We start from the raw sequence: 19319 nt of genomic DNA, 5'->3' as shown, positions 1-19319 counted from the left end.
ATATTCTTTAGTTTTGGGTCTGAGATGCTAAATCTCATCAGATGGTGGTCCGTGGCTCAAATGCCGAATGAATAATGGGAATTGATATGAAAAGGGTTGAAAACCACTGATCTATCTATCCATCCATCCAGCTTTTCTAGCCTTCTGCCCCACCGCCCAGCACCCCCCACACCCCACCCAGCCTTCTGCCCCACCGCCCAGCACCCCCCAGCACCCCCCACACCCCACCCCATCTGCTGCCTGTTCCAGATTAGTCAGATGAGTCGATGAGTCGCAAGGTTTAATGGCCCTCTGCGCTCTCTCATCAGTGGCGGGCGCAGTCATCACTGCTGAGTGGAAAGCCAATGTGGGCTTGGCTTGGCTTGGCTTGGCTTCTTGCTGGCTGGGGAATAGGATCGGGGGGGACTCGCATGATATCATGTTGTGTAGCGGTGATGGGATCTCCCCTCTTTGGCAGCAGCCCCCACCCACCCCTTGCACATCTATATAGTCACGCCTCCCATTTAGGTAGTCATCACTGGTGTGTAACTGTGTACTACTGTTTGTCGGCAATCCTCGTGCCCAGTTTTATCCTGCATCTGCTGCCTATGTGACAGTCATTTGAAATGAAACGCGAGGCATTTTACTAGCAGGGATGAGTCAGTCGCATGTCACTCGGGCATATATTCGTTCCCGCTGCGTGACACGTGTGCGTGTGGCATCTGCCTCGGTCACCCATCTCGCTGTTCTCTCTTCTGCAAGCAGTTTGGAAGTTCCTGCTCCATTTCAACCAAAACCCACTGATGCCTTGTTTGTATGCAGAGGAAGCAATCCGTAAAAAAAAAAAAAGTTTTATAAAACAGTAGTAAGAACCATTTATATTATATTTTTCCTTTGTTGGCTATTAGGCCTCGTTAACTTTTATGTTGTCAATTTATTTCCAGGCCCCTCTGGTCCCCGCAGGCTAAGGAGCATGTCTCCACGAGAGCCAAGTTTCTCAAAAGCATTTTAGCACTGAGATCATGTTTGTCCATTAGTGTTACAGTGAAAACTAAGATGAACGTACTGTATAGCGCTTTAGGGATTCTTGAGGCGAAACCTGGCCCCGGTTACAAGAGAAGGTCAGAGAGGCAGGCTAGATAACTGCTGTGACTCTGAAAGTGTGTGGCTAACAGTTCACACTGGGCCTCAAATGGCTCCCCTGTGGCGTTTTAGCTCCCACAACAAAAGTTAATGTCAGTATTTACAGCTGCGATACGGTGAAACTCAAACTGCCCCGACCATGCAACCATCGGCTGGAGCGTGGAAGTGCAATGAGAGCAACGCACGGCGCTCTGCAAGTATTTGACTTTGCACTTTCCTAATGCAACATGTATTCTTAGACATTTTGTGGTTTTTCTTAAATTAATGAAATTAGGAGATAGTGTACCTGAAACAACATATGCGAGGGGAGGGCGTTTCCTGCAGAGGTTAAGGGATATTTGTGGACCTGGCTGGAAGAGGCCTGTGCATAAGAAGCAGGCGCTTCCATCCACCATTCCAGTCTAATTAAGTGCAACAGATTTAATATAAACGTCACAGCCCTTCATATAATCCTGCCCGTTAAAACGAGAACCGCCATTAGGGAGCACTGATGTAATGACTATTATGAACGTGGGCAATTCCAAATGTCAAATGTCATTTATCACGGCCACCCAGGTTTCCCCCGGCGTCGTGAAACTTTCAGGAAGTTTCTCCGAGGATTATCAGAAGGATATACGTGAGTTCTGTTCTTGACTGACCACACACGAGAGCCATGAGATCGTAAAACTGGAAATATTAAAGGGAATAAAATAACACGTTTCCTATACCGGGTGGTAGAAGTAGTAATAATAGTGCCTCTTTTGAAATGCTACTCTGACTCTCTAGCACTTCAAGATTTGCCCTCTGACTTCCAAACCATGAAGCAGTCCCACAATATCAGCTCTCAGCTGCAGTTCTGAGCCGTTCCACGGCAATACGAAAAACAGCCTTATACCAGCGCACGCTGCTACGCCATCATACTCAATGAAGATTCATGAGAGGATTTTAAACATTCTATAATAATAACAATAATAGGTATAGTAATAATGTAGTAAATATTTATCATCAGAATTTTGGCCAGCAACTAACTACTGATTATTCATATTATAAATAAATAATTTATAATAATAAATAATAATAATACATAAAGTATTGAGTAAATGGTAATGCTGTCATTTAACATATCTATAAAAAACAACTTTGGGAGGCAATCATTTGGTAAATAATCTACTATAGTCACTTAATAACTGTAATAATCTCTGCTTCTTAGTTGTATTTTTAATATGATAAAGAGGGTTTTTTTAAAGTGAGAAGAACCAGGACGTATGAAGGTGTATTGATTAGTTCTCCTTATGCTGAAATCCTAGGAGTACCATTCTGGAAACGACTGCTCCTCTGGCCAGCTCTACAAAGGACAACACAAAAAGGACATTTTTAAAACATTTCATAAAATTTCATGACACAGAGAAAAATACAACCAGATGAATATTATTTTTAAGTTTATGATACTTGAAATGGAGATGATATATCGAGTGTGATGTCCATTTCAAATAAAAATAAAATAAAGTAAGTCAGTTAGTTCTCACATACAGTGAGAACTCTTCCAGCGGGAAATGGTCTGCACTGAGGATGAAATGTTCCCTGTGTCTATTTGTAGTTAAAGTTAGTCCATTAAACATGCTGGAAAATCATATTTTACATGCTGGTCGTCTGCAAAGAAGGAGGAAGTTTTAGAATGCTAAATAAAGAAAAGACTGAAACGAATTTCATGTTTATAAGGTTTTAGTTATTTCAGGTTTTTAAGGTTTTGGTTATTTCAGTAGGATCAAACAGGGCTTGCTCAATTTCTGTCAATAAGCTTTCAGCAAACAGCTTGGTAAATATGTGTTCTATCTATGTGCAAGTGGAGGTTTCAATTAATTTCATTATAGCAAATAATGAAGAGCATTCATTTGGCAGCGGCGTAGCATGTCAAGTCCACATTGACATGAAACTGCTGCTTTCCCAAACACCGTAAAATCCTGAGTGTTAATTGTACTCTGAGAGTGTACAAATGTAACGTTTTGTACACTCCCAGAGTTACAAATGCATACATTAACACAGATTTTTTTCCGTGCGACTCCACAGAGGAGAAAGCTAAAGAAAAAACTGTAAATCTATCATAATGCAAGTCTCCTAACAATTTAGTCACCCTTTGAATGTGGATGAGCAGTAATTGCCAGCCCAACCCCTGTATCCCTCGCAGGCTTTCATGTGCTCTCAGTGGGTCTTGAATCATGGCTTCTCGTGGTCTCCCAAACGACCCCGTGGGTGTCTGATCTCGGAGAGAGGAGGAGGACCACCAGAATTGCGGATCTTTGGCACCCAAGAAAGCTCTCTGGTGTGCCCATTAAATCATCTTTGCCCCCTATTCCCATCTCAATATAGCCGCGTATTTCTGAGCCGGGTAAATATTTGACTAATACATGCTGAAGGTGCAGCACTGGGCTCAGGCCAAGAGTGCCACCACTCCAAAACACTGAGTGAAAGGGGAGCATTCACCGCCGGCTCGCCGATTATTTCAGAGGCAAAGATTTGCACATCTCTGTCGGATATAAGCAGTGATCTTGATTTTGTTATACGGAGCTCGAACGCTGTGCTAATTTTCACATCCTGAATAAAATGTGAAAAATATGAAGCACATCTCTGTGTGTGTGTGTGTGTGTGTGTGTGTGTGTGTGTGTGTGTGTGTGTGTGTGTGTGCGTGTGCGTGTGCGTGTGTGTGTGTGTGCGTGCGTGCGCGTGTGTGGTGATGATGAAATTAGATCTTGGCAAGTGTAAGTCGAGCGGCACATAATATTTTATTTTCTTTCAGACTCACACGACGGTTTCCTATATAAGTGCTCCTTAAAAGGAATAGAAAAATATAACTATGAACAAAATGTCCTTCATGGTCTCAAAACGGAATGTGCTCTTAAGAATGTCCAATTCAGCGCAGCGCCTTCAATTAAGAGCTATTTCAATAATATCAGATATAATGTGGAAAAAAATAAACACGGATAATTTGTTGAGAGACAATTTTGAAATGTTTACGGTATCTCAGTTACATAATGCCTTTCGGGTTGTAGTCCAATCGGGAGAGAGACACTGCTGGCTTTCATTAGTAGCAGCCATTTTTCTCCGTCGTATATCGAGCCACGCTGCCAGGAGCCCGTGCTTCTGAAAACATTGCAGGGTTCTGCCAACTCTCCCCCCGCCGCCCCCCCCATACCCCAGGCGCAGCCAGAGCGGGGCCAGCTTGCTGAAAGGCAGCGCAAGCAGGCAGTGTAGTGTGGCCCTCGTCCAAGCAAGCCTGGCCACTTTGGAAATCGCCACACGCAGACGCTGCAGGCCTCCCTGTCTGTCGGTGGCGTGATGATGGGGGGTCACCTCTGGGGCCTCGAGGGCGGGTAAACACACATGACCCAAGACAAACTCTTCACAATTCCGCCAGGTGTGCAAACAGCAGGCCGCAAAGAAATACCCGGAAAACGTCTGACCAAGCAAAAAAACAATATAAACGTCTCTGATTAACTTTTTATTGTTGTATTATTATATATATATATAATTTTCTTACACAGACACCCCCACATGATGCAGAGGTGGGCGCACCACCCATTGTCTGCAGAGAGGGAATTGGTTCAGCGTTGTGCCGAGTGATTCGTCATGCCTCGGGGAATTGGAGAGTGCCGAGAGCTTGATTGGGTTGGACAGAGGACTCACCTGTTCTGATTGGTTACCAGCGTGGAACTCATCCAGGCCACCCAGTCAGCTGAGAAAACCCAGAGTGTTCACAGAGAAATAAAATGAGAAACGGTAAAACTAATAGACATGAGGAGTGAGCTTTGCAGTCTTTTTTTTTGCTGTACTCTATAGAGCAGACATTACTTTTTCAGCTCTATTCCTAATTTAAGCAGGCAAGTGGACCTTAGCCCTGCCTGAGGTTGACGAAGCATACTATGCTGTGTTCATCGCATGCCATGTCCTGTCATCAGGGTCAGGCTTGTCATCCAATTCAATTCAATTCGAAGGAGTATTATTGTCATGAGAATACATACGTTTACATTGCCAAAGCAAGTGTCAAAACTGTTTAAGAAAAAAAAGGGAAAGTATGTATACAGTTGGAGGGGGTGCAGCATTGTGTTAAGCTATGTCACATTGCGACGCTAATCCATGCAACCTTTGTCCCTGGTCTGTAGCGGTCAGCCCTGACCACCCAGCCATATCGCAGTCGGCCCAATTCTTATCCATCGTCTCCTGGGCCTGTGAACCCTAGGCTCTGTGGGGAGTCTTCCAGGCACCACATGTTGCCTTTGTGTCCATATGAAGTCTGCTAACTGTAGCAGTTGGGCCTATGGCACCGAGTCTGAAGGACGCAGCAAATACAAGGACTTAAGCGGAACCAGATGCCGTGCTGTCCTCCGCTCAGATCATCCATTATGCTCTCTGTTAGATCTTCCCTCTGATAGTCGTGCCGCCAGTGGAGAGAGATTCCTGTTTGTTTGTTCACCAGGGACAGTCAAAGCATTTTGACATGTATTCACAAATATGTTTTAACGCTGGCTCCCAGTCCCATAACTCCACCACACCATGGCACAAAGTGCACATCTGGTTTCGCGTCTTCCGCGGCTCTCATTTTTTATTTCTGCGTCATGAATTATTCATGAATGATAATTAATGGCTAATCCGACTATTGACATTTTTAAACTGTGGTAAATCTTTGTCAGCTAGGGTGACACGCGATTCCAGCCAATGAAAGTTCTCTCCTTTTTATAATGATATCATTGTTACAACTTACCTCTGCTCACCCCTAATGCTAGACGTTGAGTAAGCACATAGCAGCCTGCCTGGTTATACCATTAGAGATACAGATGAGAGATGTCTGCATAGCTGTAAACTCAACCTGTAATTATCATGGCTGTATGTCCTCAGGCGAGAGACCCGGGCAGATTTATAGATTTATTCTGTCTTCAAATTAGCATCGTGCCTCAGATTCCAGCAGCATTTCATCTGGAAAGGCTGCTGGAATGTTTTGAAGAGCGAGAAACAGGGATTCATTGTGATTCACAAACACACTTCGCCTCCCCCTGCAAAAAAAACCACCACCCCTCTCTAAACTCTAAAGTTGAAGAGGCAACAGTGTGACAGCATTGTTCAAAGCACACATATTAGGAGACTTTGTCTGCACATTCTCAGTACATGCTTGTGAAACACAAAAGCAAAACCCCCAAATTCTGCTCTTCTGGTCTGTTTCAGCGATGCAGTCACTATAGAAGATGAGAATCGCCTAGGCCACTGTTTCCCAAACAGTGGGTCGGGACCTATGTTTGACACATTTTTATGGGTTGCGGGTAAATATTCCCTTTTTTGTTTCATACAAATATATTTATTTTAAAACATTTAAAAAAGGTTAAACAAAAAACTCATCAATTCAAAACAATTCCAACATTTTTCAAAAGTATTTCATGAATAAAATCAAATACTTTCCATATAGTGAAAATAGCAGATTGGCAAGCTTACAACACGCCGCTTCCTATTGCTTAGGAAGCGGCGTGTTGTGAGCTTGTAGATCTGTTATTTCCAGTTTGTGTCCCGGGGGAAATGCCTAATTCCTCATTTGTTAATGTTTCTGGAATGCTTGAATGTCCATTCAATGTGTTCACACGACAGCCGCGTTTCCAGAAGCCTACCGCCCGCCTACCATAAGTACATCTATTCTACATAACACATAAAATGACTTGGGAAGAATACATTGAATTTGGATAATTAGAAGAGAAAACACACGTTTATGTTAACCTGTTAAACTTGAACTTGAACGTGGTAGCCTATATGCATTTTCAACAAGGTAACATCCAGTGGTTGCAAAATCTGCTATTTAATGGGCACTGTCGTATTGGGTTGCAAGTTGTAGGGAAGCGTCGAAGGTTGTTGAAAAATACATCAAGCCATAGGCTATTTTTAGCACCATAGTAGCCGTCTGTCGGTGTCGGATCTCAGGTGCAGTCAGCTATTTCTTTTGCACAACTTCCAAACGACTGATCTGTTTGGTGGAGAGCTACCTTACCTTACACTACTTCTGTGTCTGCCTGTGTGTCCCGACCTAATCTCTGTGAGATCTACATTGGAGCCACGCCGTTCTCATGTGGCTCTCGAGATTCACAGGATGAGGCTAATCTTTGAAGCGATTGTATGTTTTTTGAGGGGCACTAGCCCCTCCTATGTCCTGCTTTGAGGGTTTGTGTAAACACAAACATTGTGCTAACACAAACATTGAATGCCATTGACAATGAATGGCCAGCTTTGAGTGTCTGTGTGAGCACAAACATTGTGTAAACACAAACATTGTGTAAACACAAACATTGAAGACGAAGGTGAGGACACAAATTGTGATTGGCCGGAATGAGATGATGATGTATGATGATAAGAGCGCCACTCACTTCACACGCGTGTGATTATTTTATTTATTAAAAAAAAAAAAGCACTTCATGCTTTGTAATAACACATTGATAATGAATTCAATACTTCCTCACAATATCATATACGTATAGAGCAGCTTTACATTTTGTGACACACTTTTTGCTTTACTAGACTTCCGAGTCTCAACACTGATTCAGTCATGCGCTCGGTGTTACACAATGCACACCGAAAATGGGACAGGGTATAAATCAGGCATAATGCGTTGCTGTGTCAACACGTACTTGGGAGTACAATCAAATTCCAGCGAAGACACTAATGTGCGCCCCGTTTGATGCGAAGAAGAGCAAATACATTCCTCTGTTGGCTTGTCCTGGATTGATCTCTGCTGACTCAGAGGAGCGACTGCATACCTTCGGAGTGTCTAACTAACAGACAGTGCCTCAGGGTTTACTCCTGCACAGGTAGCCTACATGTGCAGGACAATGTTTACAGAACAGCCCAGTCCTTGGAGTAGCAACATGGAGGTTCTACGGCTACGCTGTGAAGTGTGAACCGTTGTTTTTGCTTGTTCACACTAGCTCATGAAAAGTTAAGAGATAGCCTATCTTAATCTGAGGGTGCCGATGGCCTAGTGGTTGAGGCGCATATCACATTAAAAGGCTCTAACACAGTCTGACAGCGAGTAGCAGGTTCCATTCCAGATTCCAGCTCGACGGCCTTTCCTGCTATAGTCACTCCCCGCCTCTCCTGTCATTCTCCGCTATAGAGTGACAGCAAAATCCCCATAACATATTTTTTATCAAATAAATAAATAACAATAAAATGTTGACAGATATCACTTTATAAATGACCTGGTACATACAACAAAAATAACAACTATCAAAGTTGTATTACTTTAGACTCAACAGCAACACGGTAAAATCCAGAGTGATGAATTATCTTGCCAATAATATCACTCTGATTCTACAAACTGTTCATTTGGCTATTGCCTGCCTAAAGAACTGATGTGTGGCACGTTGTTAGCATATAAATGGTTCATGTCGGCAAGCAACACAGTTGTACTATGAGGTATATCAGGGACCAGGGTTAAATTAAAAACTCTGGATTATATTTTTGTATTTCTTTTTTCAGTCAATGTACTCCCCCCCCCCCCCCCCCCCCCCCGCCCAAAAAAAGAAATCTGGGTGCACTTGGGAGCATTCCCATCTGATTTGAGTTTGATATTCAGACAGCGATGAGACAGAAAAAGGCATGAACTGTGGCGCAGTTGTGAGAGCACTTTTAAATGATTATCCTCAGACAATACAGCCAGTGAACTCTGGGAGCTGGCCTGCCTTGCCTGCTTGCCTGCCTGCCTGCGCTTCAGGCTCTATTATGACTGGTTCAAGTCAGCCCCCACCCCCCCGCGCGCGCGCACACACACACACACACACACACACACACACACACACACACACACACACACACACACACACACACACACACACACACACACACACACACACACCCGCACCCCACCCAACCCCCACCACCCGCTTTCCTACATCTTTCTAAAATTATACACCACAATGAAGAAAAGCGGCCACTTCTAAACAATGTCAAAAATTCAGATTTAGATCCCCTCTCTCTCTCTTTATCTTGTTATTGTGTTACACAGGGACTGAAAGACGAGTCACGGCGTTATGAAATCATGTGAGGAGGCCAATTATCCATCACAAAAAGCCTCACAGAGGGAGAAGGAAAAAAACCCACCGGCTCCGAGGAGACAACAGGCCCTTTTGTTTGTCCCATTGTCAGTGACACAGTGCCGAACTCCTCCTCATAATGCCTTGTTTCTCCAGTGAGCTGTCTGCCTTTATCAGGCGCACTTTGTTCTCGGCAGCGAGTAAACTATAGAGTCTCTGAGACGCATAATGGGCAGCTTTATGTATAAGCTTCATTCAGGTTGCGCGATTGGGCTATCCCTGACCCCCCCGGGGAGCTTGAGTCATGGCCTGGACAGAGTTAACTTATTCCGCCTCACGCTCCACCGTCAACGTATGACACAGTGTCATTTCTGTTGCTGACATTTTCGGGCCCGGAGTGACGGCATGTCACGTGACCAGGGGAGTCATGTGACTCTTTGTAGTCGCAGCTGTATCATCAATATGTCGTAATTATAACGCTGACTTTGCAGTTCACTTGTCCACTTCAACTCTGACGACCTCGGCCCTGGCGACCGTTGTAAAAGTCTCTCGGCTGGTGACGACTGACCACACAATGACAGGGTTGCCATTATTGGCCACAAGTTCTACGCTATACTCTCTACCGCGACCTCGCTGGACATGTGCTAGTAGAGAGCCGTGCATGGCTAAGATTTGGCCCGACCCAAAGAGAGAGTCTTGTGCCGGGGTTGTAACGAACGCACACGGCACACACCACACTAGAAGCTCCGACGTGCCAGTCCCACCAGGTTCTCAGTCATGGTCAGCGAGGCCTTGCTATGGACATCCAGCCACATCAAGCAGACTCTGCAGGGGTCATGGTGGCTGGACCTGTCGTCACCTTTATTGCACCAGTATGCTCTTTGATAGAGTTATAATGGTTTAAGGGTTATTTATACCTATACTTAGTTGTGCTACGGTATGCTATTGCGCAGTAAAAAATAGATGATCTACAAGCTCACGAAGTGTTGTGGCGTGACACATTGTGATCTTGTAGATCAGCTATATTTTCAGTGCCGAATACGGCACGCAACCAAATATATATGTCTGGCTTTATGTTTTTGCAGGGATGGAGAAAGCGCGGTGGTATACAGCTGGTGGTTAAACTGTACCTACGCCAAGGCAGGACGGTATAAATAAGCCCACCCCCATCTACTTAGCACACAAATTAAAGCAACTTGTCAGTGAAAGTTTAGAAATCATCGCTCGGGTCTCAGCGGGCCTCGCTGTTTGAACTGCAGTGTAGGTAGGCGCTGTTTATCCTGGACTGAGACCTTGATTAAAATGAGGAATGGAGGCAAAAAAAAGAGATGGCTCAGTCTCTCAGTGGTCAGCCACAGCCTCCACCAATGATCTGCCTACCCCCTCCCTTTTTTTTGCAATTTGATGTAATCACAACTCCAAGGGCTATTTTTAATGCGTGTTTAAGTTGTGCGCGTGCCATTGGATATTAAACATTTCCCCTTATTACTTAAAGGCCGACTTTTATTTTCCCTCAAAGCTGTGACTCCAAAAACAGCTGTCCAGACACCACAAGAAAGGACCTGAAGTCACTGGAACATGTAGGAGACCACTGCTGCTGGCCTCCCAAAGAAAAATATCTTCTTTTCATTAACATTATACCATAGTGTACCATTAAAAAAAAAAAGAAAAAAAAAGATTTGCATAGAACGTCAACATCCTCTTGAGTTTCCTCCGCTCCATTGAGTATATTGGATGAAGCAAAATGTCTCTCCATGACTTCAAGTTAACCCATTAATGCATTTGGAGCCATAGCCGTACATTTTCACAATCCCAGCACTTTAATGCCAACCCTGTGTATGTACGGTTTACGGTCTTTATAGTATAGTATTAATCATCTATGTTATATTTACTCCATAGTAGCACGCCTTATCACTATGCAACGGTCCGCTCGTTTTGTTTGCTCGTTCCAATATGGCGGCTCCATAGACTCCTGTAATGGCGGCGACCATTAGTGGCGTTTATCTCCGAATTGAGGCTCAGATGAGGTGAGGCACGATGTTAGGAGCTCAATAAGAAATTAGCGCGGGGCTTTTCAGTTTTCAGTTTTTCATGCTAGTGAAGGATGCGGTCGACATAGGGTCGGCTAGAACCTCCGGTTCAAGAGCCACGTCACAGGGTCCTCTTTGGGTCCTTTTTTGTAGTTTTTGCCTGGCACGGGTAAAAGGGCGCCCGAAGAAATGCCTGGCATTAAATTAAAACCGGGAAAGCATCTGTGTCATTTTGGATTTCTTTGGCTATTCGAAAATAGCAGATATATAAGCTTGTGGATCTTCTATTTATAAAATTTTTAACTCAAATCTTTGCTTCCTGGGGATCCCTCCCTGGTACAGTTGTCCAGAATCTCCAGATCCGATCACGTGATCGGAAATCGGGGGCCGATCATGGCATTTTCAGAATCTGATCGGTAGCAAAAAAACATGATTGAGACCCCATGATCCCTAGTATCAATATTATATCGGTATCATGATATTAGACATGGTGTTCTATAACAATATAAATATCGGATTGGGGAAAAATCGGTATCAGCAGATACTCAAAATCAAACAAATACATTGGCGGCCAAATAAATATAATTCTGGGGGTCACTGACATGAAAACGTTTGAGCCCGGCCTGCTGTTATAACAACGTATGTTTTTTCAGAAACTTTAGGATTAGTATTTAGAAGACATTCATATGTCCTAATGAGTTAATGCGATGTGTGCTGCCTGGGTCACCTTCCATCCCTGCTTGGAGCTGCATGAGGAGGTCATAATGAGTGAATGTGATGTGTGCTGCCTGGGTCACCTTCCATCCCTGCTTGGAGCTGCATGAGGGAGGTCATAATGAGTTAATGTGATGTGTGCTGCCTGGGTCACCTTCCATCCCTGCTTGGAGCTGCATGAGGGAGGTCATAATGAGTTAATGTGATGTGTGCTGCCTGGGTCACCTTCCATCCCTGCTTGGAGCTGCATGAGGGAGGTCATAATGAGTTAATGTGATGTGTGCTGCCTGGGTCACCTTCCATCCCTGCTTGGAGCTGCATGAGGGAGGTCATAATGAGTTAATGTGATGTGTGCTGCCTGGGTCACCTTCCATCCCTGCTTGGAGCTGCATGAGGGAGGTCATAATTAGTTAATGTGATGTGTGCTGCCTGGGTCACCTTCCATCCCTGCTTGGAGCTGCATGAGGGAGGTCATAATGGGTTAATGTGATGTGTGCTGCCTGGGTTACCTTCCATCCCTGCTTGGAGCTGCATGTGGAGGTCATAATGAGTTAATGTGATGTGTGCTGCCTGGGTCACCTTCCATCCCTGCATGTGGAGCTGCGGCAACGAACGGCATATTTACATTCACACCAGTGGGCGCAGCTAGCGGGCCAACGGGAGCTGATTGCAAGTGGTGTTTGTTTCCAACGAAAGCACGTTAATTCGGGGCTCGGCCACAGTGTAAACTACCTTTTGGCATTTTACAGATGTCGCCTGTTGAAGTGAATCACTGTACCTGCCTGTTCAGCTCCAGTATTACAGGGCCGGGCCCGTTCTGATGCCTGGCCAGCGAGGGTACACAACACAGCCCGAGCCAGAAACACGCTATTAATAAGTCCTGTCCCTTTTTCTAATACCGAAATACCTTCGTGTGTAATGTCTGCTCTCGGCTAATTATGTCACCTCATTTTTAGCCTCTGCAGACATTACAGACAGCCCCCTGCACTAACACACACACACACACACACACACACACACACACACACACACACACACACACACACACACACACACACACACACGTGCATACTCACACACACACACACACACACACACAAATGAACGGACGCACACAAGCATACAAACGAGCACGCACGCACAAACACAGACTAAATTTGAGTAGGTTTTTAACCATCTTAGGTATAATTTTGCAGAAATCCATTTCATGGGGAATAACAGTCTAGACTAGACCATAGATGGGCAACTGGCGGCCCGGGGGCACATGCGCCCGGGCTGCATGTTAATATCCGAATACTGATATAGTATTTATTTCAGCCGTTCCAAATTCCAAACATGCAAACATGACCCGCTTTAATTACTTCAGTCTATATTAGTATAGCTGAGTGACTATAGTATTAGACTTTTATTGTCTTTTTTTATGTCCAATGTAAGTTCATACAGTTAACATAAGTAACCTATAACTAAATGCATCTGAAATTAAACATGTTACTTTCCAAGATTCCAATTCAAAAATAGCAAAGTTAGCAGATACAAGCTACAAGCTCAAAACTATGCGTTTTGAGCTTGTAGATCTGCTATTTTAGCTATGACAGTACAGTATATGCAATGTGGCCCTCTGGAGTGAGTGTGGAACTATAGTGGCCCTCTCCATTGTCAAAGTTGCCCACCCCTGCTCTAGACAAACATTGCACTGGACCTTTCAGTACGCTGGTAGGAAACAAGGAAGTTGTCCTCCACGTCCGACCGGCGCTTCATTACGCAGTATTGCTTAAGTATAACTTCAACCATGTTCCAAAACATGATACCTCTATTATATTTCCGTGAGAGCTTGTGATAACAAAGTGGGTCCATTTGAAGGTGTGTGGTCCTTAGTGGTAGGAGAGAGAGAGTCTCTGGCAGGGTGGGCCATAGACCACAGTCCTCGGGGCAGACCTTGGCCAGAGCTCGGTACATAGCCAGACTCCTCACATCTCTGTTTCTAGGACAACGCGCACTTTGCGCGCACATCCATGCATGTATAAGACAGGGCATACGTGATCACGCGCGCGCGTGCCACGCGCACACATACACACACATGTCTTCCATTGGTGTCGGACCACCAATGGCGAACCAGCAATGGAAGAAATAGCATCATATTTTAGTCTGACATTATTGTCATTAGCATACAACAGGTATTCACGTGAATACCTGTCTTAGTGTAAGGTCTAGGCCTAAGTTATACTCTGCCGCACAATGGTGTCTGTCCCTGAAAATAACAGCACATATAGCGCAAAGTAATGTGCCTAACAAAAAGGAGATCCCCTCGATCCAAACCCACACACAGTGGTTCCACACATGACGTGCAGGTCTGCAGTAAAATGAGGAATAAAATTGGAGGTGCCTCCTACATGGGTACCTTAAATTATGCACTCACTGAGTCGCTAAGGTTAGAGCTATAGGGTTACGGTTTGTTCAGTTAAACGTCGGCAGGAAACAACAGTTGTGACGTTTTGAGGTTACGCCGAGGGTTAGTTAGGTTACATTTAAGTAGAGGAACTGTTGACCTCCGTCCTGGCTTTGGGGTAATTTTCTTAGCCTGTACTTTGACCAAACCGTGTGTCGTTTTATCAGAAGTGACGGTGTGTTAAGTTTTCATAACATTCTCACAGTGTGCGCCGGCCGGGACGGAGGTGGGGGTTGGGGTGTTTTTGTAACGCCAGCGATACCTGAGACTGCATTTGCGCTCCGGTGCTGATTCTCATCGTGGAGATTGTTTATCACAGTCGAAGCCACACGAGAAGTTGTGTTTCACGCCATCCAAGTTATGTTTGACATTTTGTGCCATGTTTGGCATCATGTCTCAATAACACGCTTCAGATTCAAATCGAAGTGTGCCAATTATATTCCCTTCCCATGAATCCCATCGCGGTGTAAATTTGCGTCAGAACGCTTGCAGTGACACTCAAGCCTCGACACATTGAAAGTTCTCTGTTTTTGTTTATCCATTTTTAACTAATTGTGAGCAAATGGACCCTCGCGTGGGTCCATTTGGTTACGTTTGTAGCCTCTCAGAGTTCAAATAAAACATTTTACAGTGTATCAGCATTGTAATTCAAAGGCTACACACCAAGTGCACAATAGACCGTTGAGAATATATTTTAAGGGGGATGTAATTAACTTGAACTTAATACAATTTTACTTGAATTGTATACAATGGGTGGCTGTTCATACATGAATCTCAGAATGTATTGAGTAAGTTTGTAATAGCCAGCAATGCTTCTAGGTATCTTGAGATTAAATTAAATGATATGCAGAGAAGCTCTGAGTACATTTCAGTGCAAAGGCAAACTATCCGGGTGACACAGCCCATTAAATCTGGGATTGGAAACAGATACTGCATATGTTCTATCATATTTGGTGTGTTTACAAAGTGCCAATGGCAGAATTTTTAAATAGTCCGTCCCTACGGATTCTGTAACATGCACCGCGGGTCCAGAGACATGTTCTTGTTTTAGACAGCAAATATTTACAAAGCGCAGGGCCAAGGAAAATGTTTTGCGGCACAAAAATACGGTAGGTGGCAAATACTTGTGGAATTGCCGTTGTGCCTTGGATTTTTTTTTTTTTTTTTTTTGCGGAGGATTGTTTATATTTTATATTCAAGCGTGTTTTTATTCCAGACCTTTTTTTTTTCTTGCTAAAATTATATAAAGGGACAGAGATTTGCTTCATGCAAAGAAAAAAAGAATTCGGCTCCACATGAGTGACTAGAAACAAACATGTTTGGCTTCAATTGAAGACACTGTTTACTGTGATAACATCAAAATAAAATTTAATCTTTTCATTTGGTTTGCGGTGTGGCTTAATTGCTCAGACAAATGTTTTCTTGATCTCTAATGGGGTCATATCCCCAGGGCTATGCAAGACATAGCAGGATTTTCAGGGTCAAGCTAAACAATTAACTTTGCTTTGATTTAATGTCACGTTGATTTAATCTGGCCCAATTTGGCTATATTTTGTTTTGTGTCCTGGTTTCAATAGTGTAATTATATTGTCTACAAATACAATTTTTTTTACCACGCGTCAACGCAGTATAATTCAAGCTTTAACGTGTTTCTCTCACCCTATCAGCATCAAAATACAGAATTAAACACTTTGTTGGCCTAGTTACACATTATGAGGAATTTGATTACACCATTTTTCAGTGTAACTGTGCGAATTATTATTAGGCTGTTGGTATTTTATTATGATTATTATCACTATTATGTCAATCTTATAGCATTTTCTATTCCATCTAAGAAGAATCACATGTTTCATTCATGTGTTTCAATCAAATGTTTCATTCATTCACGTGCAAAATAAACTGACTAACGAGGTTGTAACTATACAACAACTGACAACAATTGACAACAACTACACTGCTAAATTAATGCAAAGCATTTATTAAGTGGTACATTTCCTCTGCATGTGTTACAGTAATTGTCTCTGTCGGGTGGAAACCTCATATGTCCAAAACTTTCTTTTCACAATTCAAAAACAGAAGAAGTTGCATATCTACAAGCTAAACAGTTCACTTCATATCTACAAGCTAAACAGTTCACTTGCGGATCTGCTACTTTTTGTGATGATGTAGTACAGGGCTGGGCAACTTTGACGATTGAGAGGGCCACTATATTTCCACACTCACTCCCTAGGGCCATATATTACCGTCGTAGCAAAAATAGCCGATCTACAAGCTTGTAGATCGGCTATTTTAGCTATATTCGAATTGAAATCTTGAATTATTTTTTGCTATTTTTGAATTGGAAGCCTGAAAATTAACATGTTTATGTAATTTCAAATGCCTTTAATTATACTTGAGCAATGCGCTACTAATTTAGACTGTAAGTAATTAAAGCGGGTCATGTTTGCATGTTGTGGAAACAGCTGAAACCAATATTATAATCAGTATTCTGACATTAACCTGAGGGCCGCATTAAGTGAAGGTGGGGGCCGCATGTGGCCCCCGGGCCGCCAGTTGCCCACCCCTGATGTAGTATGAAGAAGTAGGACGTTGATTTACGAAGAAGAAAACAGTTTGAACGGAGATGAGAGTTTTCTGCCTGACAGCGACGATATGTTAATGTATTATGCATTTTTGTCAATAAAAATTAAACTCTATACACGTAGTTGGCCGGAGTACCCTGCAGGCCTCTATAGTCTAGGCTTTTTTCTGTTCTCGCTCTTACGCTAAATATACCTTCGCCAAAAACATCTTTATAGATCTGGCATTTTCGACAAATGTTCATCCCTGCAGAAATATATGGGGATGCTACAGTATAGCGTTCATGTGGTTAAACACTGGCTTTTACAATGTACCCGGGGGAATTGTTAAGGGTGGATGGATGTTGTACTTAGTTCTGCCTGCTGGCTAGAAGGCAGAGCGGTGGAGTGAATGCCTGGAACACAGAATGCTGCAGGTACATACCACACATTCCTTTAGCCTGTCTGCATATTTGATCTGTTTTTAACCAACGCCTGTGATCACTGATCAAAGACAGGCGATGCAATGCCGCCAGGTAAGAGAGAGCGAGAGAGTGTGTGTGTGTGTGTGTGTGTGTGTGTGTGTGTGTGTGTGTGTGTGTGTGTGTGTGTGTGTGTGTGTGTGTGTGTGTGTGTGTGTGTGTGTGTGTGTGTGTGTGTGTGTGTGTGTGTGTGTGTGTGTCTGTGTGCATGCATGTTGTGCAGGGGGGTGTGTAAAATTATTCATAGGTGATGGGCTATTTGTACAGAATAGAGATGCTGGCTGTGAGGCCAATTATGCAATTGTGTGTGTGTGTGTGTGTGTGTGTGTGTGTGTGTGTGTGTGTGTGTGTGTGTGTGTGTGTGTGTGTGTGTGTGTGTGTGTGTGTGTGTGTGTGTGTGTGTGTGTGTGTGTGTGTGTGTGTGTGTGTGTGTGTGTGTGTGTGTGTGTGGTGTGTGCGTGTCAGAAGGCACCTCTTTCAGAAGGGAGACAGGTGGCCATGATTTACAACCTCTTACAGGAATCGCCCCCGTCTGTCGCTGCTGTGGGAACCAATTAGAATGCAGCCAACTCATCCCCCTTAGACAACACGTACGCACACACACACACACACACACACACATGCACACACACACACACGCGCGCACACACACAAACAAACACAAACACAGAGATGCATACGCAAAAATGCATACGCAAAAAACAATCTTTCTCTCCTTTATTCTCTCACATACTGTGCAGTACACGCGCGCGCGCACACACACACACACACACACACACACACACACACACACACACACACACACACACACACACACACACACACACACACACACACACACACGTTAAACCACTCAACAGAAATATAGTACACAGTAACACAAGACACAGTAAAACCTGATTTCACACTATACTGTCACATATCAAGGCAAATCTACAAGCCCCCAACGCGTCATATTGTGACGTGTTGTGAGCTTGTAGATCTGTAGATTTCCCGTCCACAACACAGTGCGCAACAAATGAGGCTTTAACGCATCACGTTCAAGACGTTAATGAGTGAAACAGAAGAATGACTCTGGAGGAGGAACAGTCTGACACACCACTATTCTAATTAAGCCCCTCCAACTGATCCAAAATGCCGCAGCACGCTTGGTCTTCAACCAACCTAAATTCTCACACGTCTCCCCCCTTCTCCGCTCGCTCCATTGGCTCCCGGTCGCTGCCCGCACAGAATACAAAACTCTGATGCTGGCATTCAAAGCAACCAAAGGCATGGCCCCCCCATATCTCACAAGTATGATCGTACCCTACAAACCCTCCCGCTCACTCAGATCAGCCAACGCAGGGAAGCTGGAGGTACCTTCACTAAAAACGCCGGGACAACGCTCCACACGTCCCAAACTCTTCTCCCTTCTGGCTCCAAAACTATGGAATGCACTTCCCATTGCAGTCAGAACTGCAGCCTCACTCCCAATCTTCCGCCGTAGTCTGAAAACCCACCTCTTCAGACTCCACCATGGCCCGTAGCACTTGCCCTAGCCTAGCCCCTTAGATAGCACATTATGTAGACTTAGATAGTATTTTAAACAGACTTATAGCTTGTTATGTAGACAGCTCTAGAATTGCACTTTATGTAGTCATAGCACTTTATAGTACACATGTATAATATATTATATAGTATAGTATGTATAGTTTACATAGATACTCCACTGTTACGTTCTTAGTTTACGCATGATTCATGATAACTACTTTTTATACATGTGATGTATGCCATGCTTTTTGTTATTGCTTAATGTAAGTCGCTCTGGATTAAGAGCGTCTGCTAAATGCCTAAATTGTAAATTGTAAATTGTATTCTGTAAATAAGCACAGTTTAAGCTCTCTCACACACACACACACACACACACACACACACACACACACACACAC

The sequence above is a fragment of the Electrona antarctica genome (genome assembly GCF_951216825.1).
Source record: "Electrona antarctica genome assembly, chromosome: 17".
Classification (NCBI taxonomy): Eukaryota; Metazoa; Chordata; class Actinopteri; order Myctophiformes; family Myctophidae; genus Electrona; species Electrona antarctica.
The sequence above is the reverse complement of the archived record's forward strand: the minus strand, read 5'-3'. Positions refer to the sequence as shown.